The sequence below is a fragment of the Cryptomeria japonica genome, chromosome 11 (genome assembly GCF_030272615.1).
Source record: "Cryptomeria japonica chromosome 11, Sugi_1.0, whole genome shotgun sequence".
Taxonomy (NCBI): Eukaryota; Viridiplantae; Streptophyta; class Pinopsida; order Cupressales; family Cupressaceae; genus Cryptomeria; species Cryptomeria japonica.
This window is the reverse complement of record NC_081415.1, coordinates 300,763,981-300,784,952: the sequence shown is the minus strand read 5'-3', so window position 1 is coordinate 300,784,952 and position 20,972 is coordinate 300,763,981. Positions and strand designations below refer to the sequence as shown.

General features: G+C 33.9%; 1 long non-coding RNA gene across 1 annotated transcript; it reads left to right on the top strand.

The window, feature by feature from the left end:
* The first annotated feature begins 13,639 nt into the window (after positions 1 to 13,639).
* LOC131072134 (uncharacterized) lies at positions 13,640 to 18,926 on the top strand. The gene is made up of 3 exons (XR_009112664.2): positions 13,640 to 13,935; positions 15,217 to 15,279; positions 18,756 to 18,926. It is a non-coding gene; the product is annotated as an uncharacterized LOC131072134 (long non-coding RNA).
* Positions 18,927 to 20,972: the final 2,046 nt, after the last annotated feature.

The following is a 20,972-nucleotide window of genomic DNA, read 5'->3' as shown; positions in this document are numbered from 1 at the left end:
GCGATAGTAGCCATTGCATCAACCGCTCTGTTGTCCAACCTTGGTATTTGCTTGAAGGTGATGTGTACAAAATACTGTTTGAAGTCATCCACCATTCTTTTGTATGGCAGCAACTTGTCATCCTTTGTTTGATATTCATCATTGATCTGATTTATAACTAGTTGGGAATCTCCATAGACTTTCAATTCCGTGATTCTCCATTCCACAACCATTTTGATTCCTGTGACCAAGGCTTCATACTCAACAATGTTATTAGTGGATGGAAACATGAGTCTATATGATCTGGGAATGGTGTGTCCTTCAGGGTGATGAACAAGATGTCGACACCTGAGCCATGTTGAGTGTAGGAATCGTCAAAGTACAGGGTCCATTGGTTGAGTGTAACAATAAGGACATCCATGTTTGGAAATTCCACCTTCATTGGTTGCTTATCCGGTAGTGGTGCTTCAGCTAAACAAGCCTTCTCAATGAATGTATAATTTAGCTCATATCCATTTAATGTTCGGCTAATGTAGTATATAGCTCATTCCTTTCCTTCTTGATCTTCTTGTGCTAACAGTGCCCCTAATGATACACCTGTTGTTGATATGTAGAGAATAAGCGACTTTCCTGCTATTGGTGGTACCAGAACTGGTGGATTCATGAGATATTGCTTGATTTGATAGAATGATTCTGCACATTTGGCTTCCCATCTGAATGGTATGTTCTTATGTAGCAGATGATTGAATGGTAGAATTTTATCCGCTAGTTGGGCTATGAATTTCCTGATTGATTGTAGCCGTCCTTGTAGAGATTTGAGTTGACTAATGTTCCTGGGAGGTGGCATCTCCATGATGGCCTTTACCTTCATTGGATCTACTTCAATGCCCTTTTCAGACACAATGTAGCCTAATAATTTACCCGATGTTACCCCAAAGACACACTTCTTAGGGTTTAGCCTGACTTGGAATTTCTCCAATCTTTGAAATATTTTATCTAATATGCCCAGATGTTCTGCCCAAGTGAATGACTTAGACAGTAGATAATCTAAATAGTCCTCCATAAAGGTATGCATCATATCATGAAAGATTATCGTCATTGCTCTTTGATAAGTTGCCCCAACATTCTTCAAGCCAAAAGGCATGACATTCCAACAATAGGTTCCCCAAGGATAGGTGAACACAATTTTATCTTGATCCTTTGGAGCTATCTTGATTTGATTGTAACTAGAGAAACCATCCAGTAATGATAGCATTGCATGGCCTGCTGTGAGGTCCACAATTATGTTAATGCTGGGCAAAGGAAAGTCATCCTTTGGACAGGATTTGTTGACATCTCTAAAATCTATGCATATTATGATGCTTATGTCTAGTTTTGAAATTGGTACAATGTTTGAAATCCATTCAACATAGTCTATAGGTCAAATGAATCCGACGTCTAATACCTTCTTTAATTCAGCTTTGACCATTAATGCTACATGTGAATTCATCTTTCTTAATTTTTGTTTAACTGGCTTAGCTCCTAGAGAAATAGATAAATGATGCATGATGAATTTTGGATCTATCCTGGGCATATCAGCATAGGACCAAGCAAAATTGATTTGCTTTTCTTTGAAGAATCTGATAAAATTTGGTTTTTCCTCTTTTGTTAGTGATTTTGCCAGGTGTATGTTTTTAGCTGCTACTTCTGTACCAATGTTGATTGATTGAGTGGGCTCAATCAATATGGGTGATCGCTCCTGATAGTGTTCAGGAAGAATGTCAAGTCTCCCATCCTTAGGCACCTTAAAAAGGTTTTCACCCTCATATGCGTCCTTTATTTTGACTTTTTTGTGATCTAGTGCTGCCATTGACTAGTTTTCAGCATTAGATCCTTTGCTTCTTTAATTTTTGCGACTGAGAGACTTGGCACCCTCTCGATTATAGATATCATTATTTCGTTCGCTAGTAGAGTTTGTTTCTGGGTTGACTATACATAGGTAATGGACAATGGACGCGTCATCTAGGAAAATAGGTATATCATGGTGTTTAGGTTCATCCCAGTCTATCAAATTGAGAAATACAAGCGGTAGAGAATCATTCGGTGGGTCGAGGTCGACTGTGGTAAGTGTCATGATAGAGGTATCATTAAGGTTGTCTAGGATGTTGGTTAAGTTAATGATATTGTCAAGGTCTTTGATGGTATCATCTTCCGTGTAGACTTGCTCATAATGTCGTTGCTCATTTTCCTTAGCTTCGTAGATATGTTGTGGACCGAATTCAAGTAATCGAGACTCTGTGCCTTGTTCTTATGAGAAAGGTGTGTGTGTATAGCACCGTCAGGGATATCTTCAGTAATATTTGAACAACTACCCCATTCATAATCATTAGAATCAGTTTCAGATGTACTATCCTAGAGCCCTTCGGTGCTGTGGACAGGTATGTTGTAGGGTGAGAAGAGATCTCTGGTAATTGATACCAGTCTTGTATTTTTTTCTGATTTTGAATCAGAACCTTCTTGTACCCTTTGCATTTGTTCATACACTATTTCTCCTTGGGGAGTAGTGATTTCTTCAGGAGGTAATTCTGCCTTGTTTTGAATAGGTTCTTGAACATGGTGCACTTTCTTATAAGATTCTTCTTCTTTTTGAATGGCAAGCTCCTCTTGTCATTTTTTTTTTCCTAGTGTTCTCGCTCTTTCCTTATTGTTTTTGCTGCTTCATGTAGTGTCTCTTGCCATGAGTCCTCCTTGCATTTCTTCTTTGCTTTCCACTGAGGTTTTTGATATTTATTTTGTTTTTGCCTTGGGGGCCTGCTGTGTCCATATCCCAGTCTTGTTTTATCTTGAGAAAATTGTGAAGGAGGTTCCAGTGGTTCACTAATGCCTTCTTGATGATTGCCGATAGGTCCTTTTCCATTGTATCCCATCCATTGCATGATTAATAATACTTTTCCATACTGTTGTGTTGGTATGGCTATATCTAGAGTAGCAGCTCTGACTTCTACCTCAACCTTGTATAGCCAAATAAGGATGTCTTTCTCTTCTGATTCATGTGCTAGTGTGCCCAATTGAATAAATTTGCCATCAAACTTGGTGATGGGCTGTGTTGCTTGATGTGTCGATGTAGAAGGCTGCCCATGATATTTTGGTGATGTTGGCAATTTGGATAGACACATGGGTTCGGAAGAATATTCTCCCATGCCTTGCTGTTTGATTTTCATCTTTTGTTTGAAATCCATGGATAAAGACTTGATCTTTTCTTGATGATGATCTAATGCTGAGGAAGCGGGAGCTTCCCTATTGTGTGGAACTAGGCTATCTTGAGCTGCCCCCATAGCATTGCAATGTTGAAAGGGGTTATTATCAGCAAAGATGGAAATCTCCTGTCCATCATATGGGAATTTGACACACTGATGGTAGGTTGACGATACTGCTTGCATTTCATGTATCCAAGGACGACCCAATAAAATATTGTATGTTAAGTTTATGTCTAAGACTTGGCACATAGTGTCTCTTTGTATCGATCCTACCTAAATAGGTAGTATCATTGTTCCTTTGGATGATCTTTCTTCATCATCATATGCCTTGATGGTGATATTTTTGTGTGGATCAATAAATTGTTTAGAGAAGCCCTATGCATAGATAAGTTTTAAGGTACAGATATTGAGACTAGCTCCTCCATCTATTAAAACTCTTTTAGCTCGATGTTTGTAGACTAAGACTTCATTATGAAGGGGAGTATTATGTGGATGACTCAAAGAGATATTATCATGTTCGTAAAAGGTGAGATTATGAGGCCGTGTCATATGAGCCACCATGGCTTGGAATTTATTAATATCCATATCTTGAGGCACATTTGTTTCAACAAGTGCTTGTTCCAAGATGTCCTTATGTTTTGGCGAGAGTTTTAGTAACTCGAGTATGGATATCTAAGCAGGAGTTCTCTGCAGTTGATTTACCAAATCATATTGAGTCTTGGGGATAGTGGTCGATGTTGTTGTATGCCCTTTCAAGACATATTTTTGAGCTCTGGTTGTCACATTGATTGATGTATGGTTTTGTTTGTCTTTAATCTTTATGACATTTATTTGGTTATCATCTGTTGATATGTGATTGATAGTGTTGTCGTACAGATGATTTATGCAAGCTCCCCATGTATTGTTTGATGATGAAGCTCCTTCCTTGTTGTAATTTGGAAGAGGATTTTTAAAGGCGTCATGATCACCATTTGTTTTGAGGCCATCAACCGTTAAATCACCTCTATTGATCATGTCTTGAACAATATTTTTAAGCCTCATGCAATCATTTGTGTGATGTCCTTTGTTTTGATGAAAATCACAGAAGTGCGAGTTATTCCACCAAGGTGGTTGATCTGGGGTTTGAAGTTGTTTATGGTTGACAATGTGATAATCTTGTTTGCCAGGAGTTCTCAGAATGATAATTCTAAGGATTTACCCAATGGTGTGTAGATGCGTCTATTTGGGAAATTGTTGGTGTTACCTCTTTGATTTGTAATTGTCCCTCGATTAGTGTTGTTGCCTTGGGTATTGTTGTTGGTTTGGGTATTGTTTTTTGGTGTTTGAATTTGAAGGTCCTTGATTGGTATTTTGCGGATAAGTGTTAGTGCCTTGGTTAACACCTTTTTGATTGTTGTTAGCTTGCAAATTACCTGATAAAGCCAATATTGGTTGTTTGGACTTTATATCATTAGCATCAGTTCCTCCCTCATTAACAACGTTTTTGTTTCTGGTCCAGAATTTGGATTTGTCTAAAGTGTTGTTGTTGTTTTGGTTGTTGAAGTGAGTATTGGATGAATTAGATCCTTCCTTAAAGAACTTTAATGTTCCTTTCTTGATGCATTCTTCCTCTACTTGGATTCCATTTTTGATCAACTTGGCAAAAGATGGTATGGACTAGAGCTTGAGTAGATAACCCATCTCACTATTTAGATTTTCGATAAAGATCTCCACTTTTTCCTTTTCAGGCACATCCCGAGGATATCTCAAAACCATACGTCTCCAATGCTGAAGAAACATCATGAATGTTTCATTGTTTTTCGTTTGGTATTACATACATCCAACATGGTGATTGCGTGTTGAATATTATAAGAGTATGGTGTGATAAATTTGTTTACCAACTCATCAAAGGATCTAATGGGAGGTGTTAGTTTAGACAACCACTCCATTGTTTTCCCTCCCAAACTTCTTGGGAATAGCCTCATTAAGTAAGTATCATCATGGGCAAATTCTAGGCTTATGGTACAAAATTCCCGAACATGATCGCGGGGATCACTTTTACCATCGTATTTATCATATTTTGGTATATCTAAATTTGGGGTAAAAGGTATCATGTTTAATCTCCTGTCAAAGGGGTAAGGACAAATTTCATTTAAGGAGCATCGTACTGTGGTCCCCTGTTGCATGTCCTGCATTTGTCTTTGCAATATTTGAGTTTGTTGCGTAAGAGCGACCATGGGTGCATTTGTTTTTCGAGGGAAAGATTCTTCCCTTTCATTATCCCTAGTTCGGGCATGGTTGTGTTAAGGTATGTTATGTTGTTCAGGTATGATTTCAGGGTCATGCATTTCTTCTTCTCTATGTTGTTCTTGATAGGCATAATTTCAAGATCTTGTCCTAAAAATTTGTTCGTCGACCTTCCTTAAGTTTTCAGTATCGAAGTCTTCAAGAAGCCTAACTCCTTTGCTTGTTAGCATGAGCATATATTTTTATTTGTCAGCTTCAATGAGTCTTTCCATATGCTTTTGGAATGAGCGATTTTCTTGACATTCTTGGAGAAGTTCCTCAGTGATCTCTGTATCTCCCAGATCAGTATAATCGAAAGGGTTTGATAATCTATGACCCATACTTGACTCTGGTTACGGTTCGCTTTGCTTGTTTCATTGAGAGCGAGTGACAACTGGCATCTAGTAGAAGCTTTCTATGACAAAGGTGATAAACTCTTCTTCTACTTGTTCAGGGGTTGGTGGTTCGGGTCGAGCTACGTTATAAGTGATGCAAAATTGTGGGAATAAAGCAGGATTAATCTTTCCTTCACGATTCAAGCGTTGGTTGAATGCCTCTTTCTTAATGTAAGCTCTTCTTCTTAAGGGTTCTTTGTCAAACTCGTTTGATTTTCCTTGAAGATATAATCGCATATGACGCAAGAATGCGTGATGTGATTTAAAAAGTTGGCGATTTATATAGAGAAACGTATTCCTTTTGGCAAGTTTTTTAGAACTAGGTTGTCTCTTCTTCAACTCAGTTTTGTGATGAAGACTTGTTCTTCTCAAAATATGAGGAGTGGTCATACACAAATGATCAGGATTGAGATACTTTGTTTGAAAAACTCAAGCTTACTTTATCAAGTAGAGGTTTAGATTCGCCCCCACGACAAAGTGTATCAAATGATATGGATAAGAGTCTCTTGATATGGAAACTCGATTTGACAACTTAAGGTTTTAAACTTGGTATGTTGTTTGTTTGATAGAATCCATTTAGATGGCATACCTTTTTATCGATATGATGAGACTACTTGATTATGATTGGATAAAGTTTTACCACGAGCTAGTTTTGGATTCGACAATTTTGTTCTAAGGATGATTGTTTGATTTGGAAATGTTTTCTTTGATGTTTGGACTCTGATTTTGATAACTGAGTTCGATACAGGACCTGAAAGGGTACTCAAGAAGTTTGATAAATTTTTCTCAAAAGGTCTAATTTGCTCTCTGGTTTTCTGAGTTTTAACCATGCACTAAACCAGAGACTGTATGCGCTAAGGTATGATTTAGATGCGCTACACAAAGCTCCCTATGTTATGTGCTAACTCAGAGTTTTAAATTTTTTTTTGACTGGGATGATTACATGCTATTATATCTTGAATACGCGCTATAGTTTAGACTAAAAGCGCTAAGTTTTGCCCCCAATGCGCTAGGCTGATGCTTTAAAGTGCTAATATGGTATCCAAAAGCGCTAGTGAAATGTTTACTAATATGACAGTAGTTATGCTCTATTTTGACTGATAAAAGCGCTAAGATTTGGCTGGCATGCGCTAGATAATGTTATAGATGCGCTAGGAAGTTGCTCCTACGCGCTAAACTGCCCTGAATGTTCTGTTTTTGGCTTTTTTATTCAATACTTGTTTGTTTTTGATGGACAATTTTCTGAAAACATAATTTGAAAACACAACATGAAATAGATAACCAATTTTGCCTATGCTAAACAAATAGTGTATGTTCTGGGAGGATGTGTTCAAATCCCCAATATTTTCACAGGTTTGGATACAAGAAGACAAATCAGATAGACTCTTTATTCGAGGGTCATCAACAATATCATAGCCCACTAGTCTTGATACTCCATCAGCTCAAACAACTGTGTCACCCCCTAGGGGGTGCCCATTTTTTTGCCTTTTGTCAGAAATTAACCCAAAATGAATTGCTTCACAGTTGGGTAGTTATCTTGGGAGATATATGGTGAGTAATCTTAGGGGTAGATTCCCCACCCTTGCACTATGATATCGAAGATGTTTGGATACTAACTCGGCTCAAGGTTTCTATTGATAAAGTTTTTAACCAGGTTTATTTTTCGGTCTTCAATGATAAACTCCCTAGGGAGGCTTCCCAACCTTTAGAACAAAGGCTTTACGTATCTTAAAGATACTAGGGGAAGGCTAATCACTGAGCAAAACCATTGAAGGGACTTTCATCAACCTCCACTTTTGATTATAGTGAGTTGGAACACTTGGCGATAAAGCCGTTTCCCACTTAGGTCGATCCCCTCTCACTGACCATTTAAATGGCGCTTTAAGAGCAACTTGGGAGGGCATACCTGCTAAAGGAATTAAGTACTTGAAATGAAAAAAACATAAGAGTGGTTTGGATTTTTGGTCACGCAGTTGAGGGGAGAGCATATACCTTCCACTTTCGAGACAAAGCACTCAAGTTTGTTTTAACCTTTCAAAGCAGTGATTTGTTAACCTCTATTTGGAGATTTTTCTCCAACAAACATGGGGTTCATTTTAACCTTTCATAGCAAAGTGTGCATTTTTAACATAAACTTTGAATCAAACCCGGTCAACAAAGTAAATTGCAATTTGGTCAACAAAATGTAAACTCGCTAGGGGAAGATCTTTCCTCTTTTCTTTTGCCTAAAATTGAAGATGAAGTTCTTTTACCTTTGCAAAAATAAAATTGATCCTTTTAGACACTAAAGGAAGGCGAGGTTCGTTTTAAGCTTTGTAGAAAGTAAGTTTGCTTGTTCTCTTTAGAGCTTCCAAAATGAAGTGTGTTCTCTCTAATCTTGCAAGAAAGCAAAAAGTGATTTTTGTTGTTCTTTTTACTTTGCAATAAAGAAAGATGAATTTTCTTTTAGCACCAAAAGGAAGTTTGATGTTCATTTTATGTACTCCAAAATGAAATGTGAGGTTTATTTTAACTTTGCATAAAAGGGAGAGTGAATTATTTTTAACCAACTTCTTAAGAAAGTAAAAAAGAATTTTAAAGCTGCTAAACTAACTCCTTCCCCTACACAAAAAGATTAAAAACCTACACATAGTTAGTGATCAAATGTTAGTGTGGGCTTACACAAGCCTAAATAATTTCCCCAGTTACAATTTTTTTGTTTTCCTTGCTAATTCTATGCGCTATACTGCTGCACGAATGCACTACAGAAATACATAGAAGCACTACAGAACAAACCCTATGCGCTAAGTTGATCCGTGGATGCGCTAGACTGATGCTCTAATGCGCTGTGATTTTACCATTGCCAGCATAAGTGTTATGCGCTAGTCTAACTACTCAATGTGCTAAGGTTAGGGTCTAACACGCTAAACAGTGAGCAACATGAGCTAAGAAATGATTTTAATGCGCTAAAGAAAGACTCCAATGCGCTAACTCAGCTTTTCCGCATACCTACAATATTACTCCTGTATTAAAAATGATGTTATTTATGGGGTCGGGCCCCATGGTGGGCACCATAAATGTGTGCGGGAAAAGTGGTGCGATGAAACGTAAAATCTAATTTCTAGACAAGTCCACACACCAATGGGACTCTTGGTGCAAGTTATGGAGCTATGTTGAATAGCTCAACCTCCCAAGGGATGTTCCATTGTTATCTATCTCACATGATCCCTCAAGTCAATGCCTTCGCTCTTAGATCACTGAGCAAAGTGACTTAGGAATGACAACTATGAGAACGAGGGATATTGATCAACTTAATATGAATGCATTCCTAGTTATGCATGATATTAAATCTAGTATGAATTAAACTAGCATGGATATGATGATAAGATAAAAGATTAGTAAAACCTATCCTAACATGATATACTAATCTAATATGAGAATGCTATGATAATATAAATGCTTCTTAAGATGATTTCTATTCAAAGAGAGGCTAAATGCTTGATTAAAATGATTATGGATGTATGAGAGTTAGATGCTTAGTAAAATGTCTATAAGTTTGATACTAAATACTTGGATATGAAAATGATAGAAGGAGGGCTCTATTTATAGGAAAAACAAGGCAATGAATGGTCAGGATTGGATGATCTTATCAAGGGCCAGGATTGAAAGTTATCAATCCATTTTTACAATTCTCGCCAATGAAATGGTGACAATTGTCAACATAAGACTGCTTGAGAGGAGACGTAAGAAGCATTAAATGTTTGAGAAGACAAGATGGTTACCCTAGGAGGTAAGGGTTAAGGTTAGGTTAGGTTTATCCATTGGAAAAAGCTTTTACCCAAAGGATAAACTCTTGTGCAAGGGTTAAAGGGATAACCAAGGGTAAAGCCATGAATGCTTGATGAGACCCTTGGGTTAGATGAAGGTTGAGTTAGGCAAAAAGTCTTTAACCATGTAATAAGGTTGAGTTAACCATTAATGGTTTGGAAGACTTTGGATGTTAACTTGTTGAGGACATAAAGCCTTTAATAGTTTTCAAAGACTTTGAGGGTTTGAGAAGTGAATTCCCTTTGCTTAGGGATGTGACAATATTTAGAAGATGGATTAGGCTAATTTAGAAGTGATTAGAAGAATCTAGAAGAGGTTTTAGGGAGGCAAGTGGGGGATGTAGGAAAATGCAAGTGGATGGAGGGGAATTTTAATTAAAATAAATTACTTTATTTCAACTAAAATAGATGCAACTTGCATAAATACAAGTGGGGGATTTAAAATAAATAATTCGATTTATTTACTTGCAAGGATCAATTTAATTAAATGTAAATTTAATTAAAAGGGGAGAAAGGGGAATTAAATAAAGTGATTTATTTAATTAAAGGATATGAAAGACTTAGGTGAATTTAATTAAATAAATTGAGTAATTCATTTAATCAAATAGATGAATGTGAATAAATTTAATTAAATAGAGGAATGGGGTTAGGATGAATATTAAATATTCACTTAAGAAAGTGGTCATTTTTATACGTCTACACATATACATGTATATATACATACATACATATACATACATATATATGCATACATACATATACATCTACATGTATATGTATGTATGCATATATATGTATGTATGTATATATGTCAAATACTTGCACTCAAGGTTTTACCAATGCTTTTGCAAAGGTATTGAAAGTTATATTCAATGGTCTATGTGAAGTTCTTAATGCCTCCACTTAAATCAAGGCCACTTATTGATATATATTACAAAGATAGGACTCACTGGTAAACAAGTAATCCCTCATGAAAGAAATATTTACGACTTATGCAATCAACACTATATTCACACAATTTAATGACACCGATTTGTGTGTGCTTCTTGTTCTCATAAAATGAAAACAAAGCATGATGCCTCTTCTCCCACTAAAATGGTCATCTAAAAGGTGACATTGCATACCACCTACACATACAAGGTTGCTAAATATATTTCACAACAATGTTTGTATAAAAACGTTATTCATACTTTAAAGAAATTACATCAACATTTTATAACCTAAGTTTCTAACTATTCTTTGTTTAATATTCTATTTATATTTGTTCAATTGTAATGAAACCTAACTATCATTTTTTAGTCTAAAATAATTTGTCTTCCTCACCAAAAAATAGTGAGAAAGTAGGGTAAAGAGTGTAGATGACATCAACATTTTGGGCACCCACAAGCATATCTTCTAACCCATCCTTGCACACTTGTGGCTTCATTTCTTACATGATCATTGGATACTTAATCACAAAAGTGTAATGAGGTTGAAACATCAGGGAAAACCATAATAATCATTGTAAATGTATTTGTGAGAATTGGCTATGAAGGTAGCCAGCCAAGATCTAGAGACCATATGGAAAACACAACAACAAGAGAGATAGCATATGACAAGAATAAATTTTATTCTCATCAATAAGGCAATATGATCAGTTGGATTAACTAGATTATCAATGAATAATTATTACATAGGAGACCCCTTTGATTATATAGCCAAGGTGAGAACATAAAAGTGCATAAGATTATGACAAGTGTCGTAATCTTATGACATGAGACAAAAAGTGGCATCCTATCATCCCACCTAAAAGTGAAAAGGTGATCACATGATAACACCACTAAAGGTGGATCACCCACCAAAGGTGGAAAAGTACAACCGTGAAAGGCGAATATGATAATGTGATAAAGACACTAAAGGTGGAGACACCACATAAAGTGGAAATGATAACATGATAATGACACCTAAAGTGAAGATGTTCCAAGAAACTCCTATGCGGTCCCTAAGTAAGCTTAAATGATGTGTAATCGGGACCTAGGTGGAAAATAACCAAGGTAAAATACCTTAATTACACTAATTTTATATGTTGATTAGTCTATATATGTAATATCAAATCATGCTTCATGCTCAATATAATTTAAATATCTTTTAAGATTCATCTAGTATAAAAAGGTTGAATCACTCTTTGAAGACAAGACAAAGGGATTTTATGTTTTTTGACTAGAATTAAATCCTAGGAATAGGTGCTTATGTTCTTTAGCTAAAATTAGAGATTGAACAATTCAAAAACAAGGATTTTGAATAAGTTTAAACATAATAATACAAATGTATTGGTAATTAATTAAAATGATTGATACAAAGTCATGATTTCCATCTTTGAATATACTTGCAATACAAATTTTGCAAATTTGGTAGAAGCAATTCAATTTGCTTCAACACATAAAACAAAACCATTCAATAGTAATTAAAATCAAGATAGACTTAATAAAATTCTATTAAATGATTGGATTGACAATAATATTGAATAGAAATTTCAACATTATGTATGTATGAGAATTACTATCGATCGATCCCTCTAAGTGCAAGAGGCACAATTTTTCTTGTTTACAAAGTTGCATGAGAATAAATTGAATAAATAATTGCACTTCTACCCTAACTACTATTGTTTGCATGATCTACAAACTAGATTACAAATTATCTTGCCCATTAATTCTAAGGATTGTTAGTTCAATTGATGATTAAGATATTACAATTATCCTACTCTTGTTCCTTGCATGATGATAAACTAAAATAGACTTTAGGAAGGCAAAGCTAAATGATTATGTTTTGATAATGTTTTCCTTTGTTTCAACTAAGTCTAGTGATCTCGTTTACGAAACTCTAAAATTTATTTTGATGGTCTGAAACTAAACATCTTCCTTGTCAATTTACATATCATTGACAAAATTAGGTGAACTCTGAAGACTTGAAAAATCGATTATTCTATGAATAACTTGATTGAATATGAATATATTCTCGATCACTTTTTTCAAAAATCACTTTCTCCTCAACCTTATCACTAAAACTAGATGTCGAATTCTTCATGCAACTTCATTGTTGGAAATGATTTTTTTTATTGCTTGAGTTTTTTAAAACACCAACACTTATTTGTTGGAATTAAAAATAAGAATCTGAAAATAAAACTAATCAATAAGAAATACACAACAAATGATAATATATAGGAGAGGCCAACTTAAAAAATCTTCAAACCCTAGCACTGCAATTCAAATTCTTTTGTTAAAATATCCAAACCTATCTTGAAGACATTTGAAAAAAAAAACACATTTTATTTGCTCATGAATAACAAAATAATTTTGCTTGTGAATAAAAGATGTTGACTTTTTTTATAAGCATTCACTTTAAAAAAAAAATCAATTCACTATATATTTTTTTAATATCAATAACAATTCACAATAATGATTACTAATCAATAATAATGAATTGTTAATTAATAATTAATAATATATAAAAAAAATGTGATGCATAAGAATAGGTGCACTTTGGCAACCTCACACCCTTTTTATAAAAAAAGACATGAATAGCTTAGCATCATATTATGCACTTTTCCCAACTCGGTTATAGAATTAAAAAGAATAGGTGTAATGTCCCAAATTTTTTTTGGTCAAAATAATTAATTAATTTTAAGTTGTGTGAAGTACATTAAAAGACAAGTTCAATTAATTATTAGTCCCTGCCTTTTAGTCCCTGCCTTAAGCAGGGAACTAATGTTTTCATCTCCATCAAAAAAGAGAGCAATAACTTTGGTAAATATTATCTTATGCAAAAGTTTTTATTTTCTTTTTATTAAACTATTTTAAAATTTATTAATTTTTTGATATATCATTGGTTGTTTGATTTTATGCTGGGGTTTATTTTTATTTTTTTCCCAAAAATATTCCAACGTTTTCTGACTTCCGAGCATAGGCTTTTGTATAGATTGTAAATGCATTAGTTAAGGCAGCAGCTGGCAGTTTAATGTTACGGCATAGATTGTAAATGCAATAATAATTAAGGTAGCAGCTGGCAACGGCATTTGGTGGTGTATATGCCTTGATCTTGCTGCTTCTACATACTTCTTGCATTGGGCTTAAGTTTTTTGTTGGTATACTTCTACAATTTGCTATCAGCCACATATAGTTTGCTATCAGATATTCTCTGCGATGCTTTACAGGAATCGGTAGGCCAAAGGCAATAAGGCGTTACTCTCGCTATTCCCAGCTTTCAATTGGTAGAAAGGTATTACTCTCGCTATTCCCAGTTTTCAAATGTTTCTCTAGTATTTTGAAACCCTATTACTCTACCTTATTTACAAATGCTACATTTTCTTGTTTGTTCTTGTTAAATTTCACAAAAAATTTTACAAACTCTATTTCTGCTAACGACATCAATAGAATTTGTAAATAAATACTTTTTGTTTAATTTGGTACTTATTTCCTAAATTTTAATGGAATGACACCCGTAACAATTCCTCTTGTTTTGGCATTTTATATGCAGTAAAACGAGCATTTTGAATTGGTAATGTCTTTTACGAACTCTTGTTCGCTCTTGTAGGCTCTGCTGAAGTTTGGTAAAATTTGTTGTGTGAATTCTAGCGTGGTAGCATTTTGTGTCTTTTGAAGTGCAACTGCGAAACAAGGAAGTGCCAAGATTATAGCAGAGATTGCTTTGCATTTCTGGGTAAAATCCATTGAAGAGATTTATCTGCTCTAAATCTAGTGGCTACATTGTCATGTGAACTGTAAGTCAGAAAAAAGAGATATATATATTCTCCTCTTTTGCCACTACGCTTTCATTATTTTTCAGCTTGAATTTCGTATAAACATTGGTTTGAAGTTTCAAACTGGGATTTCAGTAAATGCTAGGAGGGTTTGAAATTTGAAAATTAGAAAAGATTTTTGGTTTTGTTTTGTAGGCATGATGCTCCTCTTTCCCCTTCCTCTTCGATAGTTTCGTTTCTTCCTCAACATTTTCTCTTTTGAGTTACAAGGGCTACCTTACTTCCTTACGCATTACAATAGTACTTGCCCCTGTTTACCCTAAAAAATTCATTTTGAAACCTAGCCATAAAATAAAAGGCTTGTTTTTTAAAATGAAACTGATTTAAAGTGGTTTCTAACTACGGATTCGACTAAAAAATTCATTTTGAAACCTAGCCATAAAATAAGAGGCTTGTTTTTTTAAAATGAAATTGATTTAATTCCCCAGTCTCTATTCCAAGGAATGAAGAGAATTATGAGATAATTCGTTCATCTACTGCTGGATAAAAAGATGAGTGCAAAATACAAGAGCTTGAAGGCTATGGATAGACATCTGTAGTCTCAGATGACCAAATACTTGATTGGATAGATAAATTGGTTCTTGACAGCTCTACCTCCACAAAATAGAAGCATGAATTCTTAGCCAACAAAGCTAGCAGATAAAATTTATTACAATTATTTATATCTTTTTAAAAAATTATAATTAATAATTATTACAACTAATCCTAATAGTGACCTAATTGTTTTGTGTAAATTGCAGAGTGTATAAAAGCACCATGCCATTTTCAAGAAGATTTTGGTTCACTTCACACTACTCCTCAAGGTAATGCCAATTATCCCCATTTCTATGGTTGTTCTGTTTATTATATTTAGTTTAAGGCTAAAAGTAAAATATGAATATATTTATGATTTTTGTAGTTTTCTCTGCCGTTGCTGCTTTATATACCTATAATGAAGAATTTTCTTCCCACTATTTCATACTGCTGTTGTCGATAAGAAGAATGAAGTTTGTATGGTTGTAGCCAAAACGTATCCAGCCCCTGAATTTTTTTGCCTTACCTATGTACACATATCTGAACTGGTGAACTTACCTTTGTGATCTGCACATACAAGCACTTTTAAAAATAAGAGGATTACATTAGTAGCCCCAAGCAATTGAATTGAGAAAATGATAAGGAAATACAACTTAAAACCTTTAAAATATGTGCACAGATACACTTCCTAAACAAAAAAAAGGAAATAGAGAGAAAATGCTGCAATCAAATAGAACTCTACAAGATCCCAGTTGAGCGAAACCCAGTAACAGGTCAGATCTTGTAGTTGGAAACAATTAACTTTCTGTCTGGAAATTCAATTCATATATACTTTTGGAAATTTTTGAAGAAGTTGCGAACATATTAGTTCTTATCACTTCCTAACGCTTACCAATTTCTAATTCTCTTTTATAAGCACCTTCTTATCTTATCATCTACAGTCTTTACATGCACATAAGTAAAGATAACTCAAATTCAGAAACCTTTTTCAGAGACTGCTTTAAATTTTTTAATTGCCTCTCTATTGGGCATTATGCTGAAATATAAAAAAGTCCCTACATGCCTTTCACTCTTTTCTAAAATTTTCCTCTACATTGACCTGTGCCACCCCCTGTATTAGAAAATCATTTTATGACAACTAGATTACAAACCGAATTGAAACAAGCCCATGTTCTAAGCAAAAAGACTTCTAATGGCTAGTTTTGATTGATGTTTTTTATGTTTTTTCTTAGGCAAGAAGCCTTTGAACTTAGAAACTCCAACTAGCATATGAAATTGTAACATGTACATCCCTGTATTCTTCTGAAGAGTTTCTTTGGTCCCTGCCCATAAAAGTCCATGATTCCTCAGATTATTTGTTGCACTGTAATTTGTAATACCTGAGTGATCCAAAAACTCAAAATTCTACTCAAATCCTTTGCGTCTATATTACACAATCCTTGACAATCAGTCAATGATAAAGCCTTTTTACAATTTTCCATATACTTTCTAACAATAGTATTTCTAATTAGCATGTATACTTTTGATGTGCAATCAAAAAACTTCCCATACAAACACTCTAGAACAAATTTTCACTCCATTCTGTGCACATGATTCAGGGAAAACAAATCTGAAAAGCAACTATCAATATCTTCTATCAAGAATCTATTGCATTATAATTTTTGTATTATTTGTAACAGCTTGTAGAAGTCTTCAACTTTATTCAACACGACCTACTAACGGAGGATGTCATGGTATTTGATACACAAAGTGAAGTTTTTATTTGGATTGGTCAGCATGTAGACTTTTGAAATTGGCTAGGTGAAAGGAAAAAAATATAATATTTTGGGTTTACATCAATTTTCAATTTTCAAATGTTCTACATTATGAATGACTTTGTTTTAACTACAAAGATTTTTTATAGTTACAACTTACAAGAATGTGAAAATCACTTACTCCTACCACCTTGTGCCCTCATGTAATGCATGCACGTAGTTGTGAAAAAACTGACTTGGATATCTCGAAGGCATCATTACCTTACCATAGTTTCTAATTGAATACAAAATTTAGCAAAAATACATGGAGCGTGCAAATTCATTAAGGGTTATCTCAAGATACTCCACTTTACAAAGTAATGGAAGGAAATGAACCATCTTTCTTCACTAGGTATCTTGTATGGGATGCTGTTAGGTTGCGATACATTTTTTATCATGTTAAAGTCTATCTATTAATAAAATAAATTTGTGAGGTGTTAGAATATATTAATTTTGGCTCGTTGTCAACATTCATAAATACTTTCAATTAACTAATAAAAAAAATTGCGATAAAAAAAATGTGAACTGTAAAATCTGTTGGAGTATTTTACTTATAATTAAAATAAAATTAGCTCAGCAACCATGTATTTTCTAGGTGTCTCCCTTTTTTTCATTTTATAGTTTGATTCCTTGAGTGTGTTCTTTAAGGTGTAGAGCACCGTATGTATATCATTTAAAAATAGATTTAGTGCAAATGTAAATTAAATCAACATAATCATATATAAATGGAACGTGATCCTAGGATTTTTTGATTGCTACCTGAATCAGAAAATATTTAAGTACCTGAAATCTGCTGGCTTTGTTGGCTAAGAATTCATGCTTCTATTTTATGGAGGTAGAGCTGTCAAGAACCAATTTATCTGTCCAATCCAGTATTTGGTCATATGAGACTACATATGTCTATCCATAGCCTTCAAGCTCTTGTATTTTGCACTCAACTTTTTATCCAGCAGTAGATGAATGAATTCTCTCATAATTCTGTTCATTCTTTGGAATAGAGACTGAGGAATTCCATGATTGACAACTTATCATAATGACAGTTATACCTATCTAAGTCTCACTCATGTCTCATTCAGGAAAAAAGACAACAAATGCATCTATTGTATTTTTAATGTTAGCAAGAAGGATTTGTTTGGTATCCACTTTACAAACTTACTATTACATAGCTATTGTTATAAGAAATACTTGTTTTCACGGCAGAGAGGAGGCTCACTGGGTCAAGGATTGTCTAATAAAAATACTCAATCTCAAACCACAACAGAGAATCCAAGAGATCTCTAGCTTACCATAGATCACTGTATCAAAATAATTCTACTTCTCCATCCCAAAAGTAGAAATGATACATGCATGTTCCCAGATGCTATCTAAGATTTATATGGTAGGTAAGATTGTAAAACATATTTTCATCTCACTTCACATGACAGTGGCAAGATTCAAAATCCAGAAATCTAAATAAATTTCGTAAGTATGCAAATGCCATTATGCCCATTTTCGGATTTTGACTTTCAAAATCTATAAATACATCCCCATGAAGTATAGAAATGTCATCCTTCACTGTCAAATTATTTGCAATGTACATAGATTTCTTATTACTAACAATTGACCATGAACACGAAAATTTGATTCACAGAGGTTTTGGGTAAAAAATCCATCGCACTAGAGATATATTCTTAAAAAACCCACCTTTGATTGAAATATTGATAGAAAATCCATACAATACAATTTCCTTTGGTGAGAAATACTAACCACAAAGATTCCTGATCTATGATATTAAAAATTTCGTCAATTATGAAAGTTGCAACTGCTACTGATTTTTTCCCCATAAATTTCGTCAATTATGAAAGTTGCAACTGCTACTGATTTTTTTCCCATGTTGTTATCTACATTCCTAATTTTTTTAATGTGATACTTGAAGAGTCTACATTTGCACATTTCATTTGCTAATTAACATCTTAATTTTGTTAATTTTGCAGGTTCCCAAATGAGAACTTAAAAACAATCAACAGCTCCTTGCTTCAACTAGATTTTTTTCCCCATATTGTTATCTACATTCCTAATTATATTCCTAATTTTTTTTATGTGATACTTGAAGAGTCTACATTTGCACATTTCATTTGCTAATTAACATCTTAATTTTGTTAATTTTGTAGGTTCCCAAATGAGAAATTAAAAACAATCAACAACTCCTTGCTTCAACTAGTGGACACTTCAAAATACTATTCACATAGCTTTAATATTCAAAGCAACACTTATCTTATTTTGTTTTGTAAATAACTAGTTAATTATCTTTCGCTACAAACATTCGATAATATGGTTAGTTTTTGTAAATATAAATCTTATGCACTGTCTAGTTGCATACATAACAGGCATAGTAATAGATAACATACTTTTCAAACTGCCATTTTATACTAGTTTTGAAGATGAGTTCTTAGAACACTACAACACGTTATCTTTTTTGCATTCATTATCAGTTGTTAACTATTTTCAAAATCATATTATATGAATAGAAAAAGTTTTACTATCTCAAATCTCAACTCTTGTATAGTATAATTGAAATATTATTACATTACTTAAATCATATATATTTTTGTGCCTATTCACAACATCCAGTCAATGAAGGGTAATTTTGTGTTTATAGATGTTGTTTCCCAAATCTCTATTTTAGCAATTAACACAAGAAATATTATTGGCCTAGAAGAACATGGTACATGTGCAGTAACTACTAACAATTTACATGAAATATTCTTTTGAATACATGCTGTATCCATGCTGTTTTATCCTCTCTACTGTTACAAGTTTTCTTTGTATACAGCTGCAATGCAAACTTAACCATTAAGTTCTACACTTTCAAAGTATATACAAACTTAACCATTAAACTCTGTCACAACAAAAATTCAATATTATGCATAGTTTTTGTAAATGCAAATTTTGTGCACTGTTCAGTTACATTCAGAACACGCATAGTATTAGACACCATACTCTCCAAACTAACTCGTTCTTCGAACACTACAACCACTTAGGATTTTAGCACTAAATTTCAGTGGTAAACTATTTCAGAAATTACATTATATGAAAAGAAAAAGTTCCTACTATGTCAAATATAAGCTCACCCAAATTAAAAAATTTATCATATATAATATTATTTATTATATACATTTTTTAAATGCTCAAAGTAACTTTATACTACTTAATTGTTCTCAACACTTCACTACATTGCTAGCATGTTTTTAGCTAAAGGCAGGGACTCATGTTGTCTCATAGCTCTTGTTTATAAAGTGATGAAGTGTCCAAATATTAATATTTAAATTAAATCATTTTTCGAAGTCATAAAGATAAATTAAATTATAAAGTGATTTGAATTAATTTTCAAGAGGAGTTTCTTGGGCATGAAAAGGAGGCTAGTGGTCTCATTTCAGAATTGACAAAAGATTGAGAGCTTGTTAATTTTCTCTGTGAATATTTACTATGGGAAAATATCCCAATGGTTTCTAGAGTTGAGGATGGAAACTCTCATGCTTCACTAGAAAATTTCCACACAAGGATCATTAGAGTGTTGAAGGTTGGAGTGAAGACGAAAAATACTTGTTCATGGTTTATTTTTTTTCAAGTTCAAATTTGCTAGTTTGGTTAATTCAAGTTGGTTATGTTTTTGAGCTTTGTTTATGTGTGTTATGGATATTTATTCCTTCCTTCTTGGTCATTGTATCAAAGAACAAATTAAGAGGTGCGGAATAAATTCAACATTACTGAGAGAAGGAAAGAGAAGGTGTTTTGGAGAAGAGGAAAAGTGTTGAAACCCTAGCTATTGGGTTGCAAATTTATTGGTTGTGTTTGAGCTACTACATGTGTTGCTACTAAGAGGACTTATGAAATACATAGAGAGATACTGGTTTTTAAGCATATTTCAAAGAGGTGAAGTTGGAGGCCAAAAAAGCAAGGGGTGAGTAGACAGACATGCTTAGAGACTCACAGTGGTTTAGAACCCTTTCTCCATGCAATGGGGAAGATGAAGGCTATAATCAATCAGTGATGTGTAAAATATTGGAGGGTGAAATAATTGTGGATATTGTTGACACAAACAAAGAGAAAGATAAAAATGAAAAAGATAAGGAAATGGAAGAGCCAACCAAGGAAGACAAAAAAATGGAAGAACGTGCTAATGAAGGCATGACCTTAGAATATTTACTCCT